The sequence below is a fragment of the Amblyomma maculatum genome, chromosome 9, assembly GCF_055883805.1.
Source record: "Amblyomma maculatum isolate TAMU_Amacu chromosome 9, ASM5588380v1, whole genome shotgun sequence".
Taxonomy (NCBI): Eukaryota; Metazoa; Arthropoda; class Arachnida; order Ixodida; family Ixodidae; genus Amblyomma; species Amblyomma maculatum.
The window spans coordinates 43,775,807-43,796,497 of record NC_139352.1 but is presented as its reverse complement, the minus strand read 5'-3'; the positions used below and the strand labels follow the sequence as shown (position 1 = coordinate 43,796,497).

General features: G+C 46.7%; 1 pseudogene; it reads right to left on the bottom strand.

Annotated features, from left to right (window-relative positions):
- Positions 1-214: 214 nt before the first annotated feature.
- The window catches only part of LOC146178958 (calreticulin pseudogene), a 32,328-nt pseudogene continuing 11,851 nt past the window's right edge, over positions 215-20,691 (bottom strand).

Here is a 20,691-nt window from a genome sequence, read left to right as displayed (position 1 = left end):
GTTCCGCCATCGGACAACAATAAGCCCGCCTCGCGCGGCAAAAGCCCATTATGTGGCCCTTTTTTTATTAATAAATCTTTAAATCAACCATATCTCTTTGCTGCAGCACAATGGGGGGGGAGAAAAACATGAGAAAACCACGGATGAGAGAGAAAAACAAAACAAAAAAAATGAGAGATGCCTGTACAAAAGAGTCCCGACCAGCGGTGACCGCAGCCGCTCACAGTTCCTCGTGCTTGTGGTCTTCGTCGTCCTCGGGCGCGGCGGTGGTGTCTTCTTCCTCCTTGTCTTTGTCATCGTCCTTGTCTTCGTCTTCGAACTCGTCCTCCTCCTTGGCGTCGTCTTCTTTCTTGCTCTTGGCGTCCTCTTCCTCCTCCTGCTTTTCCTTCATCTTCTTCTCGGCATCCTTCAGTGCGGCCCACGTCTCCTCGCCATGGACTCGCGCGTACTCCTCGTCGTCCGTGATCAGCAGATTGTCGAAGATGGTGCCAGACTTGACCTGCCACAGATCGAAGCCGATGGTGCAGATCTCCGGGTGGTGATAGAGCTTCGGGTCTGGCGTGTACTCTGGGTTGTCGATCTCCGGGTGGACCCAAGCGCCCTTGTAAGCAGGGTTGTCGATCTGCTTGGGTTTCCACTCACCCTTGTACTCCGGGTTGTTGATCTGCGGGGGCTCCCACTCACCATCCATGTCGTCGTCCCAGTCCTCTGGCTTGGTGGCGTCGGGGTCAGGGATGTACTCGGGCTTGTCCCAGTCCTCGGGCTTCTTCTCGTCCGGGTCGTCGATCTTGGCGCGGTCGTCCCAGTCTTCGGGCTTCTTGGCCTCCGGGTCTTTGATCTTCTTGGGTGGCAGGAAGGACCAATCGCTCTCGAGCTCGCCCTTCTCGGCAACCTCGTTGTCGATCTTGACCACGTACGTGTTGTCAGGCTTCACGATCAGTGTGTACAGGTGGGTGTACACGTCGTCCTTGCAGCGGATCTCCTTGTTGATGAGGTGGTTCTTGCCCTTGTAGTTGAAAATGACGTGGACCTTCTTGGTACCGGGCCCGCAGATGTCTGGGCCGAACATGATCCTGTATGGGGACTCGCCGTGCATCTGCGTCTGGTCTAGGCTGCAATCGAACAGTTTTACGTAGCCGCCACCGCAGTCAATGTTCTGCTCGTGCTTGACGGTGAACTGCACCACCAGGGTCTTGTCCTCGTTGGAGAAGGGGTCGAACTTGGCTGAGATGCCGTAGAACCGTGCATCTTCGGACGTCTGCAGACCCTTGCTTTTCTCTGCGTCTCCGTAGAACTTGCCGGCGGATAGCACAAACTTGCCCAGGTTGTCGCCCTTCGTCGACTCGACCCACCGGCTCTTCCAGCCGTCTCCATCGTTAAATTCTTCTTTGAAGTACACGGTGGGATCGGCTTTGGTTTGGGCGCCCGTCTCGGCTGCGGGAGGTGGTCAGTTCGAAACCCACCGCCGGACACCCACCGGTAAAAATGGGTACAAGCGTCCCCCGGCCTGGTGCTCGGCTTTTACAGGGGTGTGCGTTTGGGAGAAGCTCCGTAAACCCCGCTGCGCGCCCCTCCTCCGCAGTGGGCCCAAACCCAGTTTCGAACCTCGCAGCCTGCAAAGGTGGTTCTGTTTGTCTTGCAAAGGTACTTCCTTTGACCCTCACCTGAGGTGCTCCCTTAGAGCCTCAGCTGCAGCAGTCCCGCAGCTGGCCACTTAGCGAATAAAATATATTTTTTTTTTTTTTTTATTGTTTTTTGGTGCGCTACAGGAAAATAGGCAGACACTGCTTGAACCCATAGCCAGCGGCTAGTAAAGGGTCCAATGGAAAAAGTTCATAGGTTGCAGGCACCCAATCGTCAAAGTTAGAGACATCAGAAGTAGTAACTTTACAATAAACATAACAAAGTTAGTTATCGCTTATACATTCGTAAAACTACCAATGAAGAGAAGAAAATATAAACTAAAACCTCACAAATCAAACAAAAGCGCGTAGAACTTATACAAGAAATAAAGCAAAGAAAGATGAATGCATAATGTCACCACACTATAACAATACATAATGTCACATGTCGCGGAGAAATAACGCATCAGATACAATACAGGTATACGTAGAGGTTACATGGGTAATACCAGGCGAACAATGTAAGGTTACAGTAGGCAAATGCAAGTATGGACTCAAAGTGTTTCATTCATTTTAAGGTAGTATTCTTTTATTGCAATGGAAAAATTCTTGGCAAGCTTTACGTCACAGGGTAGAGAATTCCAGATTTTGACGCCCGTAAACTGCAGCATACGCTCACCATAAACGTTTCTTTTTATGGGTAAATTAAAATTTCCGTAAGTGTGGCTTCGGGTTGTACGTGACGGGATGTTAAATATAGATATATCGAAGGGGAGGTTGTTACTTACTATTTTGTGGATACATTCAGCAGTGTTTTTCTGACGAAGCAGGTCAAAAGGCAGCACGCGTAGTTTAATAAATAGTGGTTTGCTGGGTCTAGAGCAGTCTGAAAACGAGATTATTCTAAGTGCTCGCTTTTGTGAACGTCTAATGGGTTCTAGGTAAGTATTGTACGTCCAACCCCACGACTCAATGCAGTATGACAGGTGAGTATGTACTAATGTGAAGTAAAGGACTCTCAGAATATTGACATCAAAATATTGGCGAAATTGATGAAGAGCATAGCAACCCGATGCAATCTTCGTGCAAATGGAGTCAATCTGATGTTGCCAATGTAAATGGTTATCTAGGGTCACTCCAAGGTACGTAAAGACAGTGGTTGGTTCAAGCTGGGTCTGACTGATAGTTAATCTAATATCACTCGAGTCGTGATTTTTTCCGTGAATGGAACAGTATGTATTTAGTTTTCTTAGTGTTCAATGTTAATTTGTTCGCGAGATACCAGTCTGCAATTTTTTTCAATTCTGTGTTTGCGATGCTTTCTAGTTCGGCAGTATGACAAGCAGTAACGATAATGGCAGTGTCATCGGCATACATGAGAGCACTGGCTGAGGATAATACCTGAGGAAAATCGTTGACGTAAAGTGAGAAAAGTAACGGACCGAGAGTTGAACCTTGCGGTACTCCTGTGTATAAGCACCGCACATTTGATGTTAGGTTATTCATTGAGACAACTTGTTTGCGATCAGTAAGGTAACTAGAAAAAAAGTCAAGCACCCTATCACGAAATCCATATATTCTTAATTTATTAAGCATGATGCCGTGGTTCACTGTGTCGAAGGCTTTTCTTATGTCCAGAAATATAACAGCGGCCAGCTCATTGTTATCTAATGCACTGTTAATTGCCTGGGTGAGTGTAATGACTGCTGAGCTAGTAGAGTGCTTTGGGCGAAATCCATGTTGCTGGGGGCAGATAATATTGTATTTCTCAAGAAAAAGGAGAATACGTTTGGACAGAATTTTTTCAAATATGTTATTAATAACGCTAAGTACGGAAATAGGCCTGTAACTAGAGGGGTCAGAAGGGTCACCATCTTTAAATACAGGGGTAACTCGGGCTACCTTTAAGGGTGATGGGTATGTGTAATTCAGCAGGGAATGATTGAACAGCCGGCATAGTATGGGCGCTAAGATATCAATGTTTTCCTTAATAAGCTTTGCAGGAATGCCGTCCAAGCCTGCTGCCTTGTTTGTTTTCAACTCCATGACAACAGACAACACCTCATTGATTTCAACTTCGTGCAGAGCGAAAGAATTAACAACTGACGCTGGAAGATTATTGTCTGCACTGGCATCAGGAAGCTTTGCAGCTAGATCTGGACCGACACTTGTGAAAAATGTATTGAATTCATCAACAGTTTTTTCAGTGATATTAGAGGGAAGTGTGGGATATCTTTTCAAGTTTTGCGTGACCTCATTGATAACTTCCCACATTTTTTTTGGATTTCCAGCAGAACCTTGAATTCGGCTAGTAAAATATTCTTTTTTTCGGGCTCTCATTAAGGACACAGATTTATTACGGACGCATTTGTACTGATACAGATAATATTCGTTGCCTTTATGATGTAGCCATTTATGATACCAATAGTCCTTTCTTCTTAATATGTTCAATATTTCTTCGGTCATCCAGGGACAAATTGGTTTATGACGCTGGGAAGACGCTACACTTTGGCTGCTGCAATTTATAAGGTCAACCAGAGCGCTAATCAAGTTAGAGAACTCTATATTGACATCTTCATGATATATTAAGTCAGTATTGAGTAATAACAATTTGTTACGGAATAATTCATAATTTAACTTGGTTGTATTTCTTGGTTTCATACCTTTTACTTTTGTAGGTGTGTCTACCTTAACGAAAATTGGCAAGTGGTCCGAAATTGGTGTTTGGTAGACGCCAGCATGTACACCGGTGTCAATATTTGTCAGTGCATGATCAATAGATGTTGCCGAAAGGGTGGTTATGCGTGTCGGAGAAGCAATCAAGTTGCGGAAGTTGTATGATTGAAGAAGGTATGTGTAATCTGGGGCACTTGTGGAGCTAGTATCAATATTCATGTCACCAACGATAATAACTCGGTTTTTGTAGCTTTTAGTTAAACAGGACAAGATTGATTCCAGTTTATCAAAAAAATCGGCAAGATTTGAATTCGGAGGTCGGTAGACTACGCCCACTATAAGTCCGCATTCAAGTTTCACAAATAAGGCTTCAAGTTCGGGTGAACAACAAGAGACTGATGATAAGATAGTGTAGTGAAGGCTTTCTGTCACGAATAATGCCCTGAGTTTGTAACTTTTTCAAAACGTTTTTTTTTTTTAATTGCAACATTAAAATAAGCTACTAATATCTTTCCTCGAGGGAGTTCCCCAATAGGTTGCATCATGTGATGTTTTTAATTTTTAATAGACACAATACCTGCCGTGAACACAGCCACGAGACAACACAATGACAACGCTTAAACGATTTAATTACAACATAATCATTTCCTGCCTTTAGTGAGTGTATGTTACCTTTAGGTTGCGTTCAGACACACCTCGGAAACAGTCGCCGTTTAACCCGCTCAGAGGCAACCAGTGACGAGAAAGATGTTGCGGGACCCTACCGTTAATGCTGCACCTACTATTCTGCATACTGTAGCCCTCCGAATTTTGCTCAGCGTACGTAAGACTCTTTTCATTGGCATCTACGTTTCAGCCCCATATGTGAGTACATGTAAGACGCAACTGTTGTATACTTTCCTCTTGAAGGATATCGGTAAGCTGCTAGTCATAACCTGCGAATACTTGCCAAATACGCTCCATCACAGTCTTATTCTCCTTGTTATTTCCCTTTCATAGCCCGAATATGCAGTTACTAGCTGTCCTAAGTAGACATGTTGGCCTACTACTTCCAGTGTCTCACTATCTATTGTAAACTGATCTCCCTTCCCTAGGCTGTTGAACATTACTTTAATCTTCTACATACTAATTTTTGGCCCAACTTCCTGCTTTTCCTGCATAGGTATATAATAGTTTTTTTGCAATTCATTTCGTCTGTTATTCAGCAAGGCAATGTCATCAGTGAATCGCAGAATACTTAGGTATCAGCCCTTATTCCTAGCAGAAGTAGGCAGCAGGATAGTTAGGATGCCTAAAATTACCCAAGCAGACGAAAGGTTTTAAGAAACGCCAATGCACAGCAGCCTCCGACCCAGCAAAGAGGATAGAACTGGCAGAGCTATCAATCTAATCAATAGGTGCAAACTGTCCGACGTAATGAAGTATAATATGGACAAAATCGAACATACTCTTAAGAACGGTGGCAGCCTAACGCGATGAAGCGGAAGTAGGCAAAAATCAGAATTATGCGCAAAGGAACAAGGCGGTCAACGTCATCATTAATACGGTCAAGATAGTGAAAGTAATTGAGGAGTCCTATACTCACCTATACAGTAGCCAATGTAGTGAGGAAAATAATGAGACTAGCAGTAGTGAAGAGCAGTCAGACATTCTGACAGGAACGAAGGATGAAGTAAAAAAGCTTTAGGAGCTATGAAAAGTGGGGAAGGCAGCTGGGAAGGATAAGGTAAATACAGATTTGTTGAAGGACGAAGGATATCGTGTTAGAACTGGCCACCCTGTATATGCAATGCCTGGTGACATCGACGGTACCGGAATCATGAAAGAACGGAAATACTATCTTAATTCATAAGATAGCGGACACAAAGGACTTGAAAAATTATAGACCAACCAGCCTACTACCCTTTAGGTACGAGGTATTCAATAAAGTAACCGCTAACAAAATCACGGCAATCTTAGACTTCAATGAAACAAAAGATCAAGCCGGTTTTCAGAAAGGTTACTCTACTATCGATCATATCCTTACTATCAATCAGATGACAGAAAAATGCTCGTAATATAACGCCTATAGATAGCATTTGTTGATTACAAAAAAGCATCTGATCTGTCTAAACCTCCTCATTCTCGGAGGCATTCCAAGTCAGGGAGTAGATGAGGCGTATAGGGGAGTACTTCAAAGTATCTATAGTGGCGACAACAGCAACCATAGCTCTGCTTAAAGAGAATAATAAAAATCCGAAAAGGAAAGGTTTTAGGCGGTGTTCGGCAAAGAGACACGACCTCCACAGTACTGTAATCTCTACTAAAAATCAGTTGCTTGAATTATGGCGTAAGATGTCTGAAAACTTTATTAGCTACTAAGGAATGTTCATGGGCTTGTCACCATTATTGTGGAGGAAATGAATTTCTTCTGCTGTTTTTTTTTTTTTTTTTTTTGGGGGGGGGGGGGGTGTGATTTTACGCCTTAAACCAGTTCAGTGCTCTGCTCAGATTGTGGCTGATGTACTAATTTCCCTAAGTCATGTCCAGTTGTAGGCTTAGTTCATCTCTTGTTAATGCAGAATTTACCCGACTATGGCGGCAGCGTTTCGATGCAGGCGAAACGAAGTGGCGTCCGTGTGCTGTGCTGTGCTATGTCAGCGCACGTTAAAGATCCCCAGGTGGTCGAAAATACTCCGTAGGCCTCCACTACGGCTTCCCTTTTTCGCTTTCCACTTTCACTCCCACCTTCCTCCATCCCAGGTGATCGAAATTACTCCGTAGCCCTCCACTACTGCTCCTCTTTCTCTCTTTGCACTTTCACTCCCATCTTCCTACCTTTCCTTACGGCGCGGTTGCGGCGTCCACAGAAAAACAAGTGAGACAGTTACCGCGCCTTTCCCTTCCTATAAATAAATCAGTTTTTTTTACGACGTGGTTCAGGTGTCCACAGAGCACGTGTGACAGATAGTGCGCCTTTCCCTTCCCTTGAACCAATTATTATTAGTGCAGAATTTCGAGTACTGGCTGTGATGCAAAGCATTCAGATTCTGCGAAGTTCTGGTCATGACCATTTTTTATTAGCGGCAGTAGAGCCTTGCTAATACGTTTTTCACGGCACCGCAAAAGAATTTTAAATGTAAGAACCGAGCAGTAGGACAGTGGAAAAGGATAGTAGGCGGCATTTGAACATCGTGCGCGTTTTCTGCCGCATTTCTCACTACCGGTGAGCTCAGCTCGCTTCGCCAGGACTTGTACTGCCGTGTGGCTCTCGAGATTGTCACAAATATACCTGCTGAGAAGGTAAAGGCCGCTACAGCAACGTAAAGGTTTGTTCTGACAGCAGTTTACCCACTCTCTATTTATTACAACTGTTGTCCGTAGAGAACCTCGGCCCCGCCGGGGTGGTGCAGTGGTAAGACGCCCGACTACTGTGCCGGTGTACCCGGGTTCGATCACCTTCTTGACTAAGGCCCTTCCACGGAGGCCATGACGTCACGCCAGTTGCCCTCGCCAGTTTTGCTGTCGCTAATTATGAACTTGGCTGCTGTTCCTACGCAAGCTAGCGCTATCGCAACTTCCTCCGCAGTCTCTATGTTGCGGCCCCTGATGGCTGCCGCGGATACCGGTGCCCCTCGGCCATCGACTACCGAAGCTACCGCCGCACCTGTTCTGCCACTTGCCGCATCAACATAGACTACTTCCTTTGCTCCCATGTTCTTGAACCGTGGCTCTAGGGCTTCAGCTCGTTTGGCCCTTCTTTCCACATTAAATTCTGGATGCATATTCCTAGGGAAGGGGGGGACTACCAAGGCATTCCTGATTTCACTATTAATTGTGACTTTTTTTTTAACTCCAATGTCTGGGTTGAGGCCAACTTTTGCAAGGATTACCCTGCCCGTCTCGGTCGTGCTTAGTCTCTCTAATTGGGAGACTCGCACTGCCTCCGCCAATTCTACCCACGTGTTATGCACCCCGAGTTCGAGTAGTCGTTCGCTCGAGGTACCCATGGGCAGTCCTAGCGCCTTCTTAACGCATCTGCGAATCAGGCAGTCTAACTTCTATTTTTCGCCGGCCTTGATTTCCAGGTAGGGCGTGGCGTAACTGATTCTGCTTATTACGTATTCCTGGATTAGTTTTAGTAAATTTCTCTTCTTGAGGCCTCTTCCTTTAGTGGCGACCCTCCTCAAGAGCCCGAGGGTTTGCATCGCGTAACTTTCTAATTTTTTCAGGACCTCTCCGTTGTGACCGTGGGATTGAATGACCATCCCCAAAATCCTGATCTGATCTACTTTTGGCACCGGTTTGCCCTCCACCTGAATATGAAACTCCCCGCTATTCTTGCAGCGGAGGTACTTCGGGTTATAAACGAACAACTCAGATTTATGCGGGGAGCACGAAAGTCCCCTTTTAGCCGCGTAATCGACAATGAAGTCGGTCGCTGCTTGCAGGCGTTCCTCCGTACTCGCATCGCTCCCATGGTTAATCCAGAGGTTAATATCGTCCGCATACATGCTAAAATTTAGCCCCTTGATTTGGTTAAGTTTACCCGGGAGGCCTCTCATTGCCACGTTGAATAGAAAAGGCGATAGCACTGAGCCCTGCGGTGTGCCTTTGCTTCTTAACTCTATCGTAGGAGATTCTAAATTTTTAAATATCATGCAGGCTTTTCTGCCCGATAAGAAGTCTTTTATGTAGTTCTACGTTCTCTCCCCTACTCCGAGCACTTCGAGCCCTTCGAGAATAGCCTCGTGCCTGACATTGTCGAAGGCCTTGGTGAGGTCTAGGCCCAGGATCACTTTGGCGTCTCTCGATCGCGAGTCTATGATACCATGCTTTAGTCGGAGCATTACGTCCTGCGTGCACAAGTGTGGTCGGAAACCGACCATTTCGTGCGGCCACAGGTTGTTTTGCTCCATGAAGCACGTTAATCTTGTCTGTATTACGTGCTCCAGCAACTTCCCTACGCATGAGGTTAGGGAAATCGGTCTCAAATTTTCCAATCGCGGGGGTTTTCCCGGTTTGGGTATTAGTATAATGTTTGCCGTTTTCCACTGATCTGGCAACTGGCTCGCTTCCCAAACTTTGGGATATCGCCGGAGGCGGCCAAAATCCTCACCCAAAGAACAATAAATAGGAAAATTCAGTTGATTTGACACCCGCTCACGCTGCCGTCCCTGGTAACGAGGCGGCTCACGAGCTAGCCCGAGCTCTCTACTTCCGGGTAGCCGTCGAGCCCCCCGAACAATGGGCATACGACGAGCGTCTGCAAAATTACGGCGAAATCATCGACCATTATAAATTGGGACGTAGGCTGGTACCCCCGCCAGATGTTAGACTTAATAATAGAGAAGCTGTCGCGTGGAGGCGGCTACAAACTAATACGTTCATGAACCCGGTCTGGGCGTTTCACGCGCTACCAGACTTTAGGGACAATGATCTCTGCAAACACTGTGGGGCGAGAGGGACCCTCGACCACATAATTTGGGAGTGCCCACAATCTCCAGGGATAGGGCAAAATTTTACAAGTAGAGAAGCCTGGGATACCCTGCTGCGAAGCGCGGACCCTGCGATCCAGCACCGCACCGTCCATCTGGCGGAAGAGGCCGCAGGAAGCCAAGGGCTACCTGCCAGCCTCTAATCCGCGGGCGCACGACTCCCCGTTTCCGATGGAATTAAAAGTTGTACAACCAACCAACCAACCTCGCCACCCCGGATGCTGATTTCGGCCGCCTGGCGTTCGCGTTAAATCTCTCGCGGCTGCTTGTTATAATGACACCGAGGTGCGCGTTTGTTGCAGGTTTTTTGCGTTCGGTAATTAAGGGAGCTTCACTAACACTCGAGTTTATTGTTTTCGCACCACCGAGCTCCTTAACGCTACCGCATTAAAATATTGAATTATGACCAGCGTCACTGGTCTCGAACCTGATTCCGGGAACGTTCGCAGAAAGCCTTTGTTGCCTCATACTGTCGTCGAACAAAGCTATCCGGGCGAACGGCGCACCTGGTTGGTCGACAGAGAAGTGACATCACCAGTCCTCACTGCGATCAGCGGACCCGGCCAGGCAGAAGATCGTCGTCAGCCGGGCCGCATACGTCATGGATAAACATAATATGAACGTTTAGATCGTGAGTGGGGTCGTGCGGAGACCCAGGAGGCCTGCGTGCCTCGAATTCTTCTGCAAATAAAGTTTTTTCCTCCTCCTCCTCCATCACCAGTCACCAAAATCGAAGCGACCAACCAGAAGTCTCATTTTGTCTAGCGTTCCTGCCATCTGCAATCCCACACGAACGCGCGCCAAAGCACGCCACGCGACAGGAGCGATGGTGTACCGTCCAAACGCCAAAGGTGACAGAAAATGTCAACTAGCGTGACGCAGACGCTGAGGAGAGATTTAAACTGATTTATTTATAGGAAGGGAAGGGCGTGGTAACTGTCTCACTTGTTTTCTGTGGACACCGCCACCGCGCCGCAAGGGAAGGGAGTAAGGTGGGAGTGAAAGTGGAAAGAGAGAAAGAGGAGGCATAGTGGAGGGCTACGGAGTAATTTCGGCCACCTGGGGACCTCTAACGTGCGCTGACATCGCACAGCACACGGACGCCTCTTCGTTTCGCCTCCATCTAAACGCAGCCGCCGCGTTCGGGTTCGAACCCTGGTACTCCGGCACAGTACGGCGTCTTACCATTGCACCACACCGGCGGGAACCCGACCTCGCCGGCTGCGTATCATGGAGGCGAAACGAAGACGCGTCCGCGTGCTGTGCGATGTGGTCGAAATTACTCCGTAGCCCTCCACTATGGCTCCTCTTTCTCTCCTTCCACCTTCACTCCCACCTTTCTTCCATTACGGCGCGGTTGAGGTGTCCACACAAAACAAGTGAGACAGTTACCGTGCCTTTCCCTTCCTATATATCAATCAATCAGAGAACTTCGGCTACGATCTAATCAACATTCGACACCTCAGATGTGGCAATGGCATCGTCCACAGAAACTTAAAGGGATCCTGCGAAATAATTTGAGTGCATTGTTTTGTTTATTTGTGACAATCATTGAGTTATGGCGATTCTATTGCCACCAATCATAACGCGCATTTTTCGGTACTTAATATTTTAATTTGCTCTTGAGTGAGTGAGTGAGTGAAAACTTTATTGAATATTTTAAGGGTTTCGCGGTTGTGAAGTCTCCGTCGTCTTCTCTGGCGCTGGCGACTTGAGACTTCTCGTCAGCAAGGGTGGGCCCCTATTCCAAGGCTCCACTGAGTCGTGCTGCATCAGTCGCGTGCTGCACTAAGGCCCTTTGGGTCGCGAGCTCGCCGTTTGTGAGCCGACTCTCCCATTGCTCCGCACTCGGGTCTTCGTGTTGGTGGAATGCTTTGTTGCGTTCGCATTCCCACGTGATATGATAAAGTGTAGGTGTGGCATCGCACCAAGGGCAAATGGCTCTGTATTGTGTCGGGAACATTTTATTAAGTATGTGTAGGTTAGGAAAGGAGTTGGTCTGTAATCTGCGCCAGCCGGTCGCTTCCTCCTTTGTTAGGGCTTTGTGTGGTGGTGGATATCTAATTCTAGCTCCCCTATGCAAGTGCAAGATCTCTGCGTATCCCCCCTCGCAAGCCTGTAGGCGGAGCTCCGGAGCATTTGACTGCCCTGCTCGGAATGCGTAACCTCGAGCTAGGCTGTCTGCTCTTTCGTTCCCCCCTATGCCCGTGTGGCCCGGGATCCAGATTAGGTTATGCCTGGGTTTCTCCTCGGCGGAGGTTGCCCCGCTGAGTATTTTAAGGGCTGTTCTGCTGATCCTGCCCCTCGTGTAGTTCCTGCACGTCTCTTTCGAGTCCGTCAGTATGTTGAGAGATCGGCCCGTTCTGTAGCCTTCTGCTGCCGCCAGCGCGACGGCAATTTCTTCTTGAAGCAAATTCACGGTACTGATGGTGTCAGTACACAGTGGTGGCCCTTTTCAGCAGATATGACGTCAACAGGGGTGTGTTTGACAATTGAAAAAAATTAAAGAGCACTGCAGAATCTGCATTGGAGTAATGCGAAAGCACGGATGCTGCTGTTGGTTGCTTCTGTTTACTTCTAGTTGCTTAATTCACTTCTTGTTTGCCATTTTAGTCTCTGGTACTTTCAAATTGCGTGCCAATCCCTTCCTATGCCCCTCTTTGAGTCTGCTCCCGGTTGCGTGACGTCACATTATTTCACTTCCTCTTTACACATTTCAGTCTTCGGTACTTTCAAATTGCACGCCAACACCTTCATATGCCCTTTTTTGGCTCGACTTCAGGTTGCGTGACGTCACATCCTTGGCCTCACTTTAATTGACTTATTTAATTACCGATTTTAGTATTTGATACATGCAAATGTGGAGCAAGCCATTGGTTATTGAGGCCATTTTCACCTTTACTTTTAAATTTTTGCCTCTAATTTATTACCAAATTACCTTTTTGGCCTCATTATTTTTTCGGACAAAACATACGTCAACTTCTATTGATCGACATCACTCATTAACCTCTACTATAGTGTACTAGAATACTTTCCCAAAGTATTCTAGTACACTGTACCTCTACCACTTCGCAATTACAACTGCTGCGGACACGATTTTGCGTGCTTTGCCTCTAAATAATTACGTAATAATCTTATTGATCTAATTATGTTTTGAACACAACATTATGTCACCCTCTATCATCTGACACAACTCATTAACCTTTACCACTTTTCAATTACAACTGCTGCGGACACGATTTCCCTGACGTGGTCTGCGGACGCGGTCTGTAGACAGAAATTTGTCAACATAGCGAAGTAATGCTTTCGCATTAATAAATAGCAAATGTACGGCAAATTCTGTCCATTAGAAAAGATTTGTTTTATCACTTTGGGCTCTGCAGACGTCTAAATTTGAGACTCGAGTTTCAACATCAAAACCCACATATAAACAACCCTATTTGTACACATCAGTAGCATTGTTTTTTTTACTAATGTGAAAAATGAAATTCAAACATGGTGCACGCCAATTTGTAAATGTGAGAAACCACTATAGTCGGGGCTAAATATTCACGAAGAAAAGAAGCGGCTGGAGCAATTGTACAAGGCATAACTTATAAGATTCTCTGTAACACACTACTTCAAGTTTGGAACTACTGTGCAAGCAGTGCACACTATATGTGTTCAATAAAAAACATGGGGAAACATCACATTAGGCCATCATTTATTTTTATTTGCTCGAGCAGTAGCTCGAATGTAATGCAAGAGTATACAATAATCGCTTAACGTAAATAGACGGTATAAACATAAATAAAAAAGAGAAGCCCTTGAAGATGAAGAAAAATGTTTTTAGAGCCAGTATAATGCAGGAGTACCACTTCCAGGCAGCTCCAAGTGATAACATAACCCTAACGCTTGTTGGATGTAGGCCTGGGACCGTTCCTTCGGCGGGCTGTCTTGGCTCGGCTCATTTCCGTCCAAGTTTCTTCGGCATCTCGAAGAAGCATTCCAAAGCCCAGATGTTCCTCTTCACACCTTTTCTTGAGCTCTTCGTAGATTTGCAGGAGGCAGTAGGCATCCCATACGCTGTCTCAGATGGACGCAGCAACCTCTTCTCCCAAATGGAGCAGCGCTGACTCTTGTTTAATGGTAAGCCCAGCTTCAAATATGTCAGTTCAGACAATCCTTTGCAGTTCCGCCTTGGGTACACCGGTTTAATAACCCTTGGGTAGTCACGTCGCAGCTTCTGTGTAAAATTGCACTGGTCCACAACTCTGCTAACTTTAGCATTTGGTTGCATGACTATCTCTGCCAGTAGTCTGAGGTCTTTAGCAATACCAGAACCCAACCTCAGAATTCTGTGCGATGACCGATTTTCAGAGAACAGTTTGTCCCAATCAGAGGCTTGCAATTCTGCTACAAGTTTCAGCTCATCTAAGATGAACGCGAAGACCCAAACCGCCAGCTGAATTAAGGCCAGCCTTGAAGGAATCAATCCAATGGTTGGCTTCCACTCTGCGTCGATACCAGCACGCACAGCTCAGCAACAGCACGCACAGCTCAGCACAGCACTTACAAGATAATCGGTCTTCTTGTTTCTTCCAGATTGCCAGGCATTCTCCAGATGATTCATCCATGATGCCTCCATGGGAAAGTTGCAACTCGCAACATCGAACTGTCGGGCGGCATCAACAAAACCGCGTTGATGAGATGAAACGATGGAGGGCTGCAAAGGAGCGTCCACTATAGCGCATAAACAGAATACTTCTCACTTAGACCCAGTAGCAGCTCACAAGCGACCGAAGCTGTGGTTCGCACATTCTTCTTTCACTACGCCACGACTACTCGTCTGATTGGACAGCTCGAGCAAGTCAGCTCTGCTATTAAGGGAATCACGGGATAGCAAACGTTGACGAATGAGATTTTTTACACTTGTTTTGTGTTTTTAAATCTTATATTGCTTCATATTTTTTTCTCTGTCTGCCGGGTGATGGCGTCATCGGTAAGCTCGGACACCGCTTGTTGTTGAGACTGTAGGAAGGAGGAAAAGAAAATTCACGTGCCTGCTACTGGATCTGTAGCTGAGCCACCTCCCCTGCATCGTGTGTAAAAGGGAGAAAATAGAGAAGAAAGAAAAAAAATAGGTAGAGAGAATGACGCGCGTCAAAACAGCCATCGTCAGCCCCTTAAACGGTAGCGGGTTCAATGACTACCTACAACAGCTACCACAGCCACTTCGAATTTGATACAACCCAATGTTGTTGTTGTGGTTGTAGGAAGAAGGAAAATAAAATGCACGGTCCTGCTACTGGCTGCGTAGCTGAGTCACCTCCACTGCCTGATTGATTGATTGATTGATTGATTGATTGATTGATTGATTGATTGATTGATTGGAAGGAAAAAGCGCGGTAACTGCCTCACTTGTTTTCTGTGGACGCCTCAACCGCGCCGTAAGGGAAGGGAGGAAAGTGGGATTGAAAGTGGAGAGAGAGGAAGAGCAGGCGTAGTGGAGGGCTACGAAGCAATTTCGGCCCCCTGGAGATCTTAACGTGCGCTGACATCGCACAGCACACGGACGCCTCCGCTGCCTCGTGCGGACAGAAGAGAAAATAGAGAAGAAAGCAAAAAGCAGAGGGAGAGAAAAACGCGCGCAGCAACAACAGCCATCATCCACCACCGAAGCAGTGGCGGGTGCAATGAAGGCCTACAAGAGAGAAATTTCGGTGGCTGGCTAGCCCCCGCCACAAGCGGCAGCGGAGCACTCCGTAATTTTCAGCCAACTGACGTTCTTTAACGTGCATTGACATCGGATGGTACACAGGTGCTTTGCCTTTCGCCTCTATTGAAAAGTCTTGCATTTTTGGGTACAGCAGTCAAGCGCCTTAACCTCTGCGCCACCGCTGCTCGAACGACAACATTCTTCTGCAAATTTATTTGTCGGGTGGTGTGTCAATTACGTTAAAGCAAAAAGTGCCTGCAGCCACGTTTTGTAATTCGTTGGGGGTCATGTCAGTGGGCAGAATACCGGAGGTCGTGCGAGGGGACCTCTTTCGATCGTTTTTGCTGCTATAAGTGGACCAATGTTTAGCAAACCCTGACATATTGCTTCGCCTAATGACGATTCTCTGCAGTCACTCTCCTGACCTTAAAGAGACGTTTGTACTGGCGACCTTTGTCTAGGTGCGACTTCTCTAATTGCTCATACAGGCAAACAAACTGAGACGGTATATATCAGCCAAAATGAGCTTTGTAACTCAATGCAAGCGTCCCTTTACGTGCTTTGCAGTTGTAGTAATATGTGAATGTTTTGCTAACATTCATAGAGCTTCTGCCTGAAGGTGGACCAGTCGACAACTTGTCTGCGGCCGCTCCGCTCTGAGGCAGCATCGAAGGATATACTTGCATACATACGGGATAACAGCGATGATTTCCTAAAGTGCGGTTGTGTGAATGCCATTCCTGAACGATATTGGATACGGTCCACGCCAGGCCCGCGATAGCCGATCGGGGTAGGGAAAGGTCTTTCGTTAATACAAGCCAGCCTTTTCCATGACGTTGCCAAGATCCTCTACTCCGGTGGTAGGTTTGGTGCAACCTCGTTTTATGCGTTGTCCATTATAATCATCCCAAACGATGATCCTTGCTTCGAGATGGCTGCAAAAGACTTCGAGCCTCGATAAGCTATGTCGAAATTTGTATGGTGTTTCAGGCCGTTTATAGGTAGACCGGAACATCAATCACCATGACATCATAGAGTTTGAATTTCACGGAGACGAGTTCTTGGTATGAAATACAGCGTGAGGAGGTACCAATTTAGGATGTACGGATGGAATTATGAACACTGGTCATGGCTTGTTCAACTACCCGTGTTTAGCTACTCACAGGAAGGGAAAGGCGGAGTATCTGTCACACTTGTTTCTGTAGACACCTGAACCGCGCCTCACGGAGAGAGAAGGTGGGAGTGAAAGTGGAAAGAGAGAAAGAGTAGGTGTAGTGTAGGGCTTCGGGGTAAATTCGACCACCTAGGGATCTTTAACGTGCGCTGAAGGTGGACAAACGCCGCTCGCGGCGGTAGCAAGCCGGCCACATAATTTTTATCTGTTGTAGGCGGTCATTGCACCCGCCACCACTTCGGTGGTGGTGGACGACGGCCTACGTTGGGGCACGCGTCTTTCTCTCCCTCTTCTTTTTTTTTTCTTCTCCATTTTCTCTTCTGTCCGCATGAGGCAGCGGAGGTGGCTCAGCTACAGAGTCAGTAGCAGGCCCGTGCATTTTCCTTTCCTTCTTCCTACAGCCACAACAACAACAACAGCGCTGACATCGTGGGGGCTAGGACAGGTGGGTTACCGGCGCTTGCGGCGGGGCTGCCACCGAATTTTTATCTGTTGCAGGCCGTCATTGCACCCGCCACCGCTTCGGTGGTGGACGACGGCTGTTGTTGCAGCGCGCGTCTTTCTCTCCAACTTCCTTTTCTTTCTTCTCTATTTTCTCTTCTGTCTGCACGAGGCAGCGGAGGTGGCTCAGCTACAGGGCCAGTAGCAGGCCTGTGCCTTTTCTTTTCCTTCTTCCTACAGCCACAACAACACAACAACGCTGACGTCGCACAGCACACGGAGAGCCTCTTCGCTTCGCCTCCATCGAAACGCAGCCGCCGCGGTCGGGATCGAACCCGGGTAATCCGGCACAGTAGTCGGGCGCAGCAGTTGCTCTAGCGATGGCGGAGGGCTATAGAATCCGGCGGTCGCTAACGATACTCACGGACTCTCAAAGAGCCTGTCGAAATTACATGAATTGTAGGATAGGTTGTCATGCGCTCCGCATACTCCTCGAAGCCAGCGACAAAATTAAAAACCACGAAGTAAACAAGACCACACATAACATTTTGTGGGTACCAGGGCACACGGGGATGGCAGAGAAACATGAGGCAGCAAAGCTCGTCGTTTCGTCGCCTATGTTGCCATAGAGACGGCAGGGACGCTATACAAGGAGAACACATCGCCTTTCTTTCCTTGAACCAATTATTACTATTAATAATATTAAATTACAGCGCAGTAGAACTTGTCATCGCGCCCATACGTTGCCATAGAGATGGCAGGAACGCTATACAGAGAGAACAGCTCTCACGGAATAATAATAATAATAATAATAATAATAATAATAATAATAATAATAATAATAAGAATAATAATAATAATAATAATAATAATTGGTTCACAGGAAGAGAAAGGCGATCCTTGTTTAGCGTCCCTGCCGTCTCTATGGCAACCTAGGGGACGCAACGACGAGCTTTGCTGCCTCGTGCATGGTTCTCTGCCACCCCCATGTGTCCCGGTACCCATAAAAAATGTGTGTGTGGTCTTGTGCTACAATGGCCTACAACAGATAAAAATATGGTGGCAGGCTAGCCACCGCCGCAAGCGGTGGTGGCCTACCAGTCCCAGCCCAATAGGGCCAGGAGCGCCCACCCTATTGTGGCATTCAATGTTACCTGCTAAAACGCGCATTGCCAACAACACGCGAAAGCAGTGAGCGATCGTGTCGATTGTACGCTAGGCAAGATTTCTCTTTAACTGGCTAACCTTTGAAACGGACTCAAACTAGGGCTGCTACGTAATACGAAATAAATGAACACCGAAGCGAAAACATATGTTGGATTGTATTGATTGTATACCAGCTCCTAATAACAACAGCGCCCTGTTGCCTAATAGCAACGCTCTTATAAGGTAGACACGCGGCATGAAATCTACATAGAGTAGACTGGCCGCTGCATGAAATTCACTTCAAAATCGAGGGCCTAATTACATAGCGATCACATCACGTAAGTGCATTTAAGACTGCTTAGATGCAATAATGCGAAAACATGAATACGACTGTAAAGGCCAAAGAAACCTCTTCGCATTCCACAGGTCTTTCGATCAGAGGGCTTGTCCAAGCTCTCGCTTTAACACTGGCACATCTCATTTTCTCCTATGTTGGTCGACTCGTCAGCCGCTCATAATCGACAAATTAGTGCGGAGCTTGGAATCGGTTTGTGACAGGTTCTGTGATATTACCGTCACGTAATTCTGCTAGGATCAACGTCGCTTACAAAAACGTGGTATGGTTCAGTAATTCAAGCTTTTACAAAAAAATCAAGATCCTACTAAAGTGCAGCCACGAAAAAACTGATTGATTGATTTATAGGAAGAGACAGGCGCGGTAACTGTCTAACTTGTTTTCGGTGGACACCTCAAACTGCGCCGTAAAGGAAGAGAAGAAGGTGGGAGTAAAAATGAAAAGAGAGAAAGAGGAGTCGTAGTGGAGGGCTGTGGAGTAATTTCGACTACCTGGGGATCTTTAACGTGCGCTGACATCGCACAGCACAAGGACGCCTCTTCGTTTCACCCACGAAACAGCCGGGAACTCGAAGCATATTTCATGAAAAGAGCTACTGGCTGTCGATCAACTGTTAAAAATATTGAAATATGCTTTCTTGAAGCACCGCTCCAGTGAGATGATGACCTCGCCCACCATTTTTTTTGTTGTCAAATATGTCTTTGATACCGTTTTTAGCCTGTGCTGGTAAAATTATGAAACCCACCTGTTGAAGCAAACCTCAGTTGTAAGTTTCTGCTCGTCATTCATGTCTTCTCGAAACTGTGGGACATACACTGCTTGAGTTTCCTGCGTATGATGACAAGCGTGCGCACTATGAACGTTGTATGAAGGAACTATTCCCAGTGCCTCTAACAAAAACAGTGTTTTAGGTCTCCCAATCGGCCCTGGGAAAGAGAGACATGACGTGTTTTTTTTTATGTGTATATTTGTATGTCCATTGGACGTTTCGACAACCTGTAATTATATCTTACGTGATACCCCCAACATAATTCGTGCAGCGAACTTTGTCAGCCCATTTGTCGCACTATGAATTTGATCATTTCATGTTATAAGGTTACTCACCGGTCCATCTTATTAACCATTTATTGGCCGCTTTTTTTATATACCCTCATTACTTCTTTTTATTTTCCACACCAGTTTCCTTCCATCTTTTGCTCCCCAATTCCCTTTCCCGCGCAAAGTAGCGTGCCAGCGAATTCTAAACGCCGGATAAATTCGCTGTATTTCATTAAAGGCTTTCTTACCCTCTCTTTTCTCTTGTGAGTGTTTTTTCTTGCCCATCATATCTTTCCAACCCGCCGGGGTGGCGCAGTGGTTACGGCGCTCGACTACTGTTCCCAAGGACGCGGAATCGAATCCCGGCCTCGGCGGCCGCTTTTCGATGGAGGCGAAAAGCAAGGTGCCCGTGTGCTGTGCGATGTCAGTGCACGTTAAGGAACCCCAAATGGTCGAAGTTTCCATATTCCACTACGGCGTCTCTCGTAGCCTGAGTTGCTTTGGGACGTCAAACCCCGCAAACCAAACCAAACCATCATATATTTCCATGCTCTCCTGTCAGGCTTTTTGAGGAAAACTGCTTTTGAAAGCAATATATGTGGTAAAAAAAGGGTATGCAGTGAGAGATAAAATAAAACGATGGTGATATAAGTGAAAAGCATCACGCGGTGATGGCGTGCTGTCCTCTGGTGTGCTCCGGCATCGATAAATCAAACGCAGACGAGCGGGCAGAGGCGGAAGCGCTTCCGAATGGAGAATGTAGATACAACGAAGGTGTATTCTATGCGGGTGCATGTTGCTCGCTGGAAAAAAAGCATGAGAAATTACACTTAACCCCGCCTCTAAGTGTATAACGCGTAACGTATAGGCTTTCAACCCACATATAAATCCCCGTTTTAAGCAAGCCTGCGTGGCCTAGGTGTAACGTTAATGCAAGGGTTCTGGCAGGTTGATTGTGATATCACCTACACTTGTGAAAGGAGAGAATCGAGATGGCAGCTCCTGCAAAACGTAATATAAGCAACTCTACTTCTAATCAATGCGCGACCATTTTGAGCTGCCTG